General features: G+C 36.7%; 1 long non-coding RNA gene across 1 annotated transcript in view; it reads left to right on the forward strand.

Annotated features, from left to right (window-relative positions):
• Positions 1 to 9,095, forward strand: part of LOC140227140 (uncharacterized) — an 84,830-nt gene extending 75,735 nt beyond the window's left edge. The window contains exon 3 of the long non-coding RNA XR_011901017.1: positions 8,917 to 9,095. This is a non-coding gene — a long non-coding RNA (uncharacterized lncRNA). The remainder of the gene's footprint in view (positions 1 to 8,916) is intronic.
• The last annotated feature ends 757 nt before the right edge of the window (positions 9,096 to 9,852 follow it).

The following is a 9,852-nucleotide window of genomic DNA, read 5'->3' on the forward strand; positions in this document are numbered from 1 at the left end:
CTCACAGTTTAGAACTAGTTTGAGGAATTAACTAAAGGTGGGTTTTGGTTTTACGTGCACTTATGGTAAATAATGCCTTGAACGACAACCTCAATCAATTACTGCCATCTTGAATTTTGTGCTGATACTATTTTTGTCGCTAAATATGACACATTGGCAAAATTTGTGCCAAATTCCAAGCTCCTATCTCTTTTTGGAAAATACTTTTTGTTCAATGTTCAATCTTATCTGCCTCAGAACAATCTACCATGAAATGCTACAGTAATAGCGACCAGTGTCACCTACCTGTCCACTTGGCATGAAAAGATAGTTTGCAGGCACTTATAAGTCAATAGACCATTACAGTATTACATGTGACCATGTATACATGAGACCATGTAAACACATTGTATGCAAAATTTATAATGCATAGATATATCTTTTTTTTTCAAGTTTTAGATATTAACATGTCAACAGTGTATGATATTGCTTGTAATTCCATGTTAATATGAATTATGTCTCCTCTCAGTAGATTTCAATCACAATTGCAGGTTTCAAAATAATTATTCGGTTCTTCTTTGATAAATACTAAATCATGCATTTTTACATTTCATTCTTTCTTCAAAACAATATAAAAATATGAATTTCCTCCCCCTCCCCCCATTCATCACAATACTAGTACACAGCTAAAGTGGTATCAACTTTTAGGAAGCTTTTATACTCTCCTTCAAATGACATCAAAGTTTCTGCAATCCGATGTCTCTATCAATAGAAATGTTAAATCAATAAAAATGGCGACCCTATTGGACCGTATCTGTACTTTGGAGGTTTTTGTAACAAATCTACTGAGGTGTACTTACGAAACATTGCTTAGTACGCTTAGTAACTTTATGTATGGTCTTAATATTCATAGAGAGAGTGGAACTCGAAAAGTAAGCACAAACTTGGATTTGACCCTCTGTGACATCTTTGGAAACAGATGCGTGTAAAAACATGATATTATGTAAAATGAGATTTCAAGTTTGAGACATTACAACTCCTGAACCAAATACAATACTGACCTCTAATTTTCTCCAAATATTGATTATATGGGAAAGATGTTAATTTCTACATGGTTTTCGTAAACATTTTTATTTTTTTATTATTTTTTTTTTTACTTTTTAGAGAAATATTTACGGTGCATTCTGAACAATGTCTCCATAAAAACCTAAGATGGTTTGAAATAGCATTACAATTTTCAAATTTATATAAAAACCATATAAACAAACCATATAAGCAAAACAGACAAAATTATATCAAAATCGAAATGATACATTTACTCTGGCGAAACACACTATGTCAGCTTTGATGGCCTGCAATCTTGATTTTTTTTTTTGGAGTGATTGATCCAAATTTTGTTAGAAACTTTCTAAAGCCAGGTTGTTTCAAGCTTCTACCTCTATTTGAAAGAAATTTTTGCTTCATCTCATCTGCTTCAGAACAATCCACTTTGAAATAATAGCGATCAGCGTCACCTAAGCTACCACTTGGTATGGAAAGTTAGTTTGCAGGCACAAACGCTTGTTTGTCAATGCAAGAGTCTGCGTTTGCTAAGACTACTACACGCACCACTGGCACTGCTACACGCGCCAGTGCCAGTGGTGCGTATAGTAGTCTTAACGCGCGCAGACTTTTTTTATGACCAGCAATGTCTTGTCACAACTAAAGTGCCCATTTTTACAAAGTGAGTTTTCAAGTTTGAAACATTATTACTCCTGAACAAAAAGCGGTACTGACCCCTAATTTTCTCCAAATATTAATTATATGTCAAACAAAATTCCTGAAACGTTTCAAGATAATCCTTCAGTCATTCTCTGATTTATGCTGAATCAAGCATTTTCATGATTTTCCTTTTTTTCAGAAAAATATCAAAAAATTAGTGTTTTTTCCTTAAAATCTCAATCCAGTTATCACAATAACCCACAAAAATGGTATCAACTTGTAGAAAATTTTATTCTCTTTTATATGACATCACATTTGTTGAAATCTGATGTTTCTGTCGAATTCTATCATTCAAATAACAAATTCAGTAAATATGGCGGCCATTTTGGACGCCATCTTGGATTTGGAGGCTTTCGCAACAAATTTTTTGAGGTAGACCAGTGGAATGTTGTTTGTTACAATAAAATCTTGAAAATAAGCGTGGTCTACTTAGTTTGTAGAGAGAGTGCAACTCACTCGTTAAATAAGCGAGTTTTTGGGGTTTGGCCCTCCGGTTAAATGGCCAAAGATATTCTTTCTTCTCTTTTTTTCTAAAAATATATGAAAACTTGCATTGTATTGTGTGAATGCAAATGCTATGAAGAATGTTCAAAAAGTTATTCAATGTTTCAGTTTGATAAAGCAAAACATTCTGGTCTGATCCTCTACTGTTCGGTATTCCTGTTCACTCGCAGAGTGAACCATGAAACAAATTCCAGAAAATAGTTTGAAGGACTCCTTATACCCCTCCCAAAATGAGGGGGGGGGGGGAGGGGAATGATAATGAAGAAACATTCAAGAGAGACATTTGCTTATTCCCATCAGGAATTCTACACTTCATCAGTGCTTTTTCAAGAGTTTTACAACATGAGAGAAATGTCGAATACAGCACGCTTCATTAGACTTATCTTGAAGTGTAACTTTTGCAAACTTTTGCTAACATAAATGCACTATGTTGATATCCTGCCTTGTTTGTTACATTGGATGGTATCAAATTGTGGCCATTTGCTTTGATAATGGTGCGGAAAGCTGAAAACATAAAGCCATCGCCGTCCCTGATTACACAATCACAGTCTCATTCATCAATCAGCTCTTTTTGCGATTTCATGCATCATTGTCGCTTCTTTTAGTTGCGGAGAAAATGTATGGTCTGGTCGATTCGATTTACATGAGCTCATTGTCGGAAATTATATGTATACGCCATTGTGCATTGATCAACACACTTGTGATTGGTTGTGTCATCTTGAGTAGAAGAATCATTCAGGTAACAATCTCAATAACATTGCACGTTTGTCTCCTGTATAACTTGTGACTGTCTGAAATGCAATTGTCTCTGTCAGCTCTTTGAAATTGAATCTAGATGTCAAAAATGTAAAAGAAATACCAACAACAAAAACCCATGAAATATTCATCACACTCTATTATGTAAAAGTATGCACGTATAAGCATGTGATGTAACTTTCATTGTAGATAAGATACTATGGGGTGACGTAGTTGATGCATGCCACTTTCAATGTAGAAAGATATTTGTTGAAACGTCAGTCCTCCCATCCGCATCCGTGTATGTATCTACTGGAATGAGAGTCTACAGAGAAAATTCTAGCTCGGTAGGCAATCCTCCCAAACCTGCACATCGACAGTGTTTATTGAGATAACAAATTGTGTTTGGAGACACTGTGTGGAGACAAGACGTGCAAATAGTCGCGGTACCTGCTGCTCAGCGCAGGCAGCCACTGCACATTTTGCAGCATGTGTTGCTTTCAGAAACATGCTGGTGCTGCTGATCATGGTTCTAACAGCTGTCAAACTATTTGAGGAAATACGAATTACACCTATAGATAAAGGAAACAGCTAGACTAGGCAAGACAAGACTACGTACTTGTAATCTCATTTGCGGGGTTCATATTATGATGTAACCATTTTTAATGCTGGTTAATCAATAACCGCATTGGAGAAATATTGAAAAGAAAAGAGGATAACTGAGTTTGCTGTGTCTTGGGTCTTTTGATATAAGTAGGCTCTGAGTTATACTTCATAATATCTGTCACAGCTACTGTTGATGGTTTTTAGATTTTCATAGGTTTTAGGTTAGTGTAGTTTTTAGATATTCTCTAAAGGTTGAGAAATATTAACTGTCACTATAAATTCCCAGTTTTCTGTGAAATTTTACCAACTTCTACAAAACTATATACAATGCAATATATGCACTGAAATTTGCTAATATTTAGAAATGGATTGTGTTAAAGTTTCCACATTAACATTGTCCACTGACTACTGATTGCAAGCAATTTACCAAATGAGTTATGAGTGTAAGGTGGTGCATTGCTTGAGACACCTTTATATCTCCCTCATTATGATTTTTTGCAGCTGAGTATAACTAGTCTCTCCCTTTAAGTACCACCAGGGGCTGTACGTTTTGCAATCACATTAACAGACAAAGGAACACAAGGTCTCAGGGACCTGGTTTCCTACTATTCTCCACAGGTAAGCCGGTAATCCTCTTATCTGAGGAGAAGGTTGATATCTTCTTTAGATAGCAACAACATACACGTACCTTAGGTTGATCCAGTTCTCGGCGTATAGACATAAAAGCCTTGGCAGATACTGGTATGTTTAAGAAATCGATGTCACTTTAATATACTCATTGTGCAATAACCTTTAATGTTAGTGGTTAAGAGATCTGCCAAGACACAGCATGATGGATTCATGTTAATTTTCTCAACAACATTGTGTCAAAACAACACAAATCCAAGTACAGATTATATGTGTTTAGTGCTGGAGCCCCCTCGGGTGCCAGGTGTTTTTTTTTTCTTTTTTTTTTTTAGCCTTTGCCAAAGATGTGACCTGTACTCACCTTGAATGACCACTACTGGCTATCTTTTTTTTTCCTTCTTCACAATAGTCTTCCTATGGTCGTGGCTGCATCACATTGAACGTCCTAATTCTATTTTTTTTTTCTTCAATGAATTTCTGACCATAGTGCTCAATCACTATACACTCCTAAGTTCTGATCTGTCATTTGTGAAGGGCACATGATTGCTTCTGGATAGCGACTGGTGACACTGGTCATAATGTTGAAAGACCTGTACCATATGCCGTTTGTTTCACGAGTATAACATTTCATGAATTGGTAGACTTTTCTACGATGATTTTGTGATTGGTTGCATTTATGATAAAGAACCACTTTGATGGAATGAAAAAAAAGTGTCATCACTTTTAAAGAGAAATGTTCAGCAAATTCCCATCTTGGGGATGATAGTATACATACTATGCACTTTAGTATATTTTTGGAAGTAATGTTTCAAGAGTTGTTTATTTTGTTAATATCAATCAACGTATCAAATTGGTGAAAATAGAAACACCTTGGAACATACTGCTTAGACATGATGTCATGGAACTGCACCTGCATTGCAATTTTCTGCCAGTTGAAACAGTGATTATATCAATTTTTTTCCCCTTAGAGTATGGCAACAAAATGGAGTAAAGTTGTCTGGCGCAGAATCTTTAGTTACATTCACACGATGTTCCTAAACTTAAAGTTTACATGTAGCTTGAAGTTTTAAACTTGCCCTCGAAATGCACTCAAAAGTTAATCCTAGATTTCAGTCCTTTGAGCTCCAATTGATATTACTTCTTCATCCGCTTCTTCTGTGCCAAGTTTGTGCATATGGTATCTTCTGCGGGAGCAAACAGTGTTATTATGGTGATGTTGCGATGATACTCACTTTTCTTTGGTATCGTCATTCTGTCTGTATTTGTGCTCTTGTTCTTTTGTTGTTGTTGTTGTTGTTTTTTTTTTTTCTTTTTAAAATATGTTTTGTTGTGTAATCGTTATGAGGAGTACTGTCAAATGAAGTTAAGAAGTCTTAGGACATCATGTCAGTATTGAATATCTAATGTCTTTGAGACATGTTTTGGAAGTTTTGGTAGACACCTTTTTTTTTTGTGTGTGTGTGGGGGGGGGGGGTAAAATTGGCTACTTTCACAAACATAGCTATTGTCACCCTGATCTTGATTGCATTTTGTGATGAGGGCATTTTATGCTTTAAGCACTTTGCATTTCATCTAATAGAGAGATAATGTGGTCGACATGTTGGGAGAGCATTTGCAGACAGATTACAAACAGATCTCCTGTTTTATGTTTTCATGGTAGAGAAAAGGCAAAAAAGATCCAATATCCAATTTGCTTGGCACTCTCTTTTCACCTGTTGTGGATTACATGATCAAAGCTTGTATTAAGTTTGCCCCTGGGGGCACCAGGTCATCCTTTTGAAGTCTGATCAACTCTAGATTACTACAAGTGTGTCATTATATGACTTTCCTAAGTGTCTCTCAACTGCCACTTCTTGAAAAGATATTGAGCTTAAATAAATGCTTCTCTCTTTTTTCCCCGTAATCCACCTTAATGATCTCAAAGCAGTTGTTTTCAAGCAGAAAGTGACTTGCATTCAGGAAAGGATTGTTTATAGCAGCAAAAACAGTGCCGCTTTGTATAACGCTTGACAATCCTCTTAACGATATTTGGGCGAATCGCACTAATACAGCTCTTTGCCGCAGAAAATATCCCACTTGTTTTCCGAGCACAGCCAAGTTTGGGATATTTAGGGAGTGGGGAAAAATAAGCTTTGTAGCTATAGACGTGCTGTCTAAAGAGGGTTATGAGACTACCCCTTGGGCATATGTACGAGGGAAGCAGCTTGTAGCATCCTGAGCCTTTTGTCACTTTCAAAGCACAGAGCAGACATCCTCACTGGAGCTGGCTAGGCCTCCATACCTCCTAGATCGTTCGCAAACATCATTTCTTTGTTTTTCTTGAAGCCGGCACTTCAGTTGCCAACTTTGTCTTTATGCCTCCCATAAATGTGAGAAGATGTCTGCTACTAGAAACTTTCAAATATGGCTGCTAATATGTAACTTGATTCTTCTAGCAAGGTTCTTGTTGTGTTTTTGTTTTTGTTTTGTTTTTGTTTTTTTTTTTGCAAAAGAACTAGGTGTTGCAGCGTGCCATTGCTTACTTAAAATAATTTGAATTTGATATGTAATAGAAGTGAAATCAAGAATTTCATTGGTTTCTTTCCTGTTAAACGTGCAATGTGGATGGGTATCGATTACATCGCTGTTGTTATAGTATTCAGTTTCCACGCTGTTGTGTCTGAAAGAAGAAGGTTCTCTTTTATATCATCTGTGCAAAAACTTTATGTGCAGTATTTCGCCAACATATCTTTCATTGTAGAAGCTTATCGCCATATCCCTCAAGGATATCGTAAAGCCAGCTGCCATGCTGCACAAAAATCAGTTCGCCCGTCGGATTGTGTCTTGCACCAATCCTGGCGTGCATTCTGCAAAGGGCACTTCTCTCTTTTCCTTTTTGAGAGAAGAGAGTGTCTGTTCTGATCATTCATCTGGGGATTATGCAGATGTATTCAGGAGTTGGTAATTTGATTAGTTGCGTCTGCTGCTAGAGATCCCATGTTGCTAATCCTTCTATCACTTCTGTTTTCACATGCAAAGAAGAATTAATTCCTATAATCATTCAATTCATCAGCCCTGATAAATGATGACTTCCTTTGTACCCGAATTCCTGGATGCTTGAGACCTTCAATTGCCCCCCCCCCCCCCCCCCCCGATACCATCTTGCTAAGACAGCTCAGTTTATGATCCTTAAGGCTTGTTTGCATTGCCACAGTCAGATATAGGGTAACTTCTGCCCTTCTTTGAATACTTTTTCTTGCGTTGGTACTAGATAAATAAATGCTAGATAAATGAAATCATTGAAACTCAACAAATTGTCATATTTACATTGCCACAGTCAGATAAAGGGTAATTTCTATGCTTCTTTACTTTTTCTTGTGATAATACTAGATAGATGAAATCATTGAAACTCAACAAATTGTGATAACTTGATCACAACAAAGATATTGTAAATAATCAGTCTATATTACACTTCTTGCACTGTTGCTCTCCCGGTTTCTTGCAACAAGGAAGCATAATTCAGGATGTACCATATATGTCAAAAAAAATTACAATGGGACCCTCAGCAGTGTTAACTTTAAAAATAGTTAATCAATCCAAATACAATTTCAGGGTGTGAAACTATTTCTCATTGCCCACATCTTACAGAAAACCCCATTCGATTTGCTTTAGTGGTCAAAGAGAAATGAGGATTTTTGTAGAGCATGTCAGGAATCTCCTCCCTCCAACTTCTGTCCATTGTGTTCACACATTGATATGCAGTTCCAAGAGCATCCAAGTGCTAAACTTGGAAGAATCAGACTCATGACATGCTTTACAACAATCCACATTTCTCTGTGACCACGTAACCAAATTGAATGGGGTTTTCTGCAAAATAGAGCTGAGATGTTATATTTTAAGACCCTGAAGTTGCATTTAGACAGTTAAATCATGTTGGGAGTTTTCAATGCAAAAATTTAAATGTATTTTTTTTTTTTTTTTTGGGGGGGGGGGGACATGCTGTATATATTTCAAGATGCATAGTTGTACCAGAAACTATGGACAATGTGTATAATGGCATGGGAGTTTCTATGCCAGTTGGCACCTACATGTCTGTAGAGCACACGAAGGGTTAATCAGCAATGCAGCGATGCTTGGATTGGCTTGGCTAGAAGTGGGAATGAATGAATTATTGATCATGTGGTCTGTTCCCTACTGACTTCTATTGTAGGGATGTGTGAACTAATAATAGTGATGACAGTGCATAAATTTGCAATGATTTCTTTTTTTTTTTTTTTTTTTGTAAAGCTTTCGATATTGGAAATCACTACAGCCTGCCGCTGATGGTGTAAGCCAGTGAATGGAGATGTGCAGATGGTTTGTGATGCTGTAATCCAGACTGAATGTCAGTGTATTGTGCATTGCTTGTCTAGTTGCTCAGCAAGGAAAAACATGAATGGCTAATTGTAAAATAGCTATTGTGAAGTCACAATAGACCACCTTTTAAATTTTGTGTGAGATACCTTTTTAACAACCAGAAGCTTGCCCAGGAGCTTGATTGAACATGGATTCTCAGGAACATTGTGAAATAACTTCGATATGAGTCAAAGATTTGAAAAGCTTGTTGGTAGGCTGTGTGGGTAAACATATTACATACACAAATTTCAATATGTTACATTACTACTCTGCTGTGCTTCAGCAAATTAAATGACTTATATGTTGTGATTCATTCTGCTTTTTCTTCAGATTTAAATATGCATATATGGCTGCTGGAGGTAGTTACCATTGATGTCAGTGAAGCAAGGTAAGTTCTGTCTCTTGCTATACATATTTATTTTGCCTCATTAACTAGGGGATCCACATTTTTAAAAGTGGGGGTGAACAGTTTATATTTCTGGTGCCACTTCTGGGGTTTATCAGCTGACAAGCAAAAAAAAAAAAAAAAAAAAAAAAGCCTTCATTGCAATTTTCTGCTTTCAACAGCATTTTTTTGGTACAATTTCTGGAGGTTACTCAGGTTGAAAGCAAAAAAAAAAAAAAAACAACACAACCCCCCCTCCCCAAAAAACTTGACCACAATTTTCTAGTGCCACTTATGAGGTAAAAAAGTGTGTGTGTGTGTGTGTGGGGGGGGGGGGGTCGGGGACAAGTGGTTAGACCCTATGTATTCTGATATATTAGCCCAAAAGTGTGTGTGTGTGGGGGGGGGGGGGGGGGAGCGTGGGTATAGGTAGAAAGTTATGTGATTCTTGATTGTGCCCTACTAGTCATATTTCCCTACAAGCTACATGTGATTCACTGTAGTGTAGAAGATGGATGGCTACTGCTGTGACCTGATTTGTTGATATTCTATATATTCAATTATAATTCATTACGTAGCAACCACAATCGTATATGTTCTCAGATTGCAATACTGTTGGTGTGCCTTTTTGGCTAATATTTCACATTTCTGTAATCACCCAACTGAAATTGTATTATCACAGCATTATTTCATACATTTCTTATGCATATATATATATATATATATATATATATCTGTTTTAGAGCAAAAAATTGACAGATTCTGCAGGTGCATGGAAACTATACTTTTAAATAAAAAACACTGCTCACTATGAAGATTGGAATGTCTCCAAGCAGAGACTGCATTTGTCTGTGTGTGTGTGGTCATGGAACCAGCCTTGC

The sequence above is a fragment of the Diadema setosum genome, chromosome 4 (genome assembly GCF_964275005.1).
Source record: "Diadema setosum chromosome 4, eeDiaSeto1, whole genome shotgun sequence".
Lineage (NCBI taxonomy): Eukaryota > Metazoa > Echinodermata > Echinoidea > Diadematoida > Diadematidae > Diadema > Diadema setosum.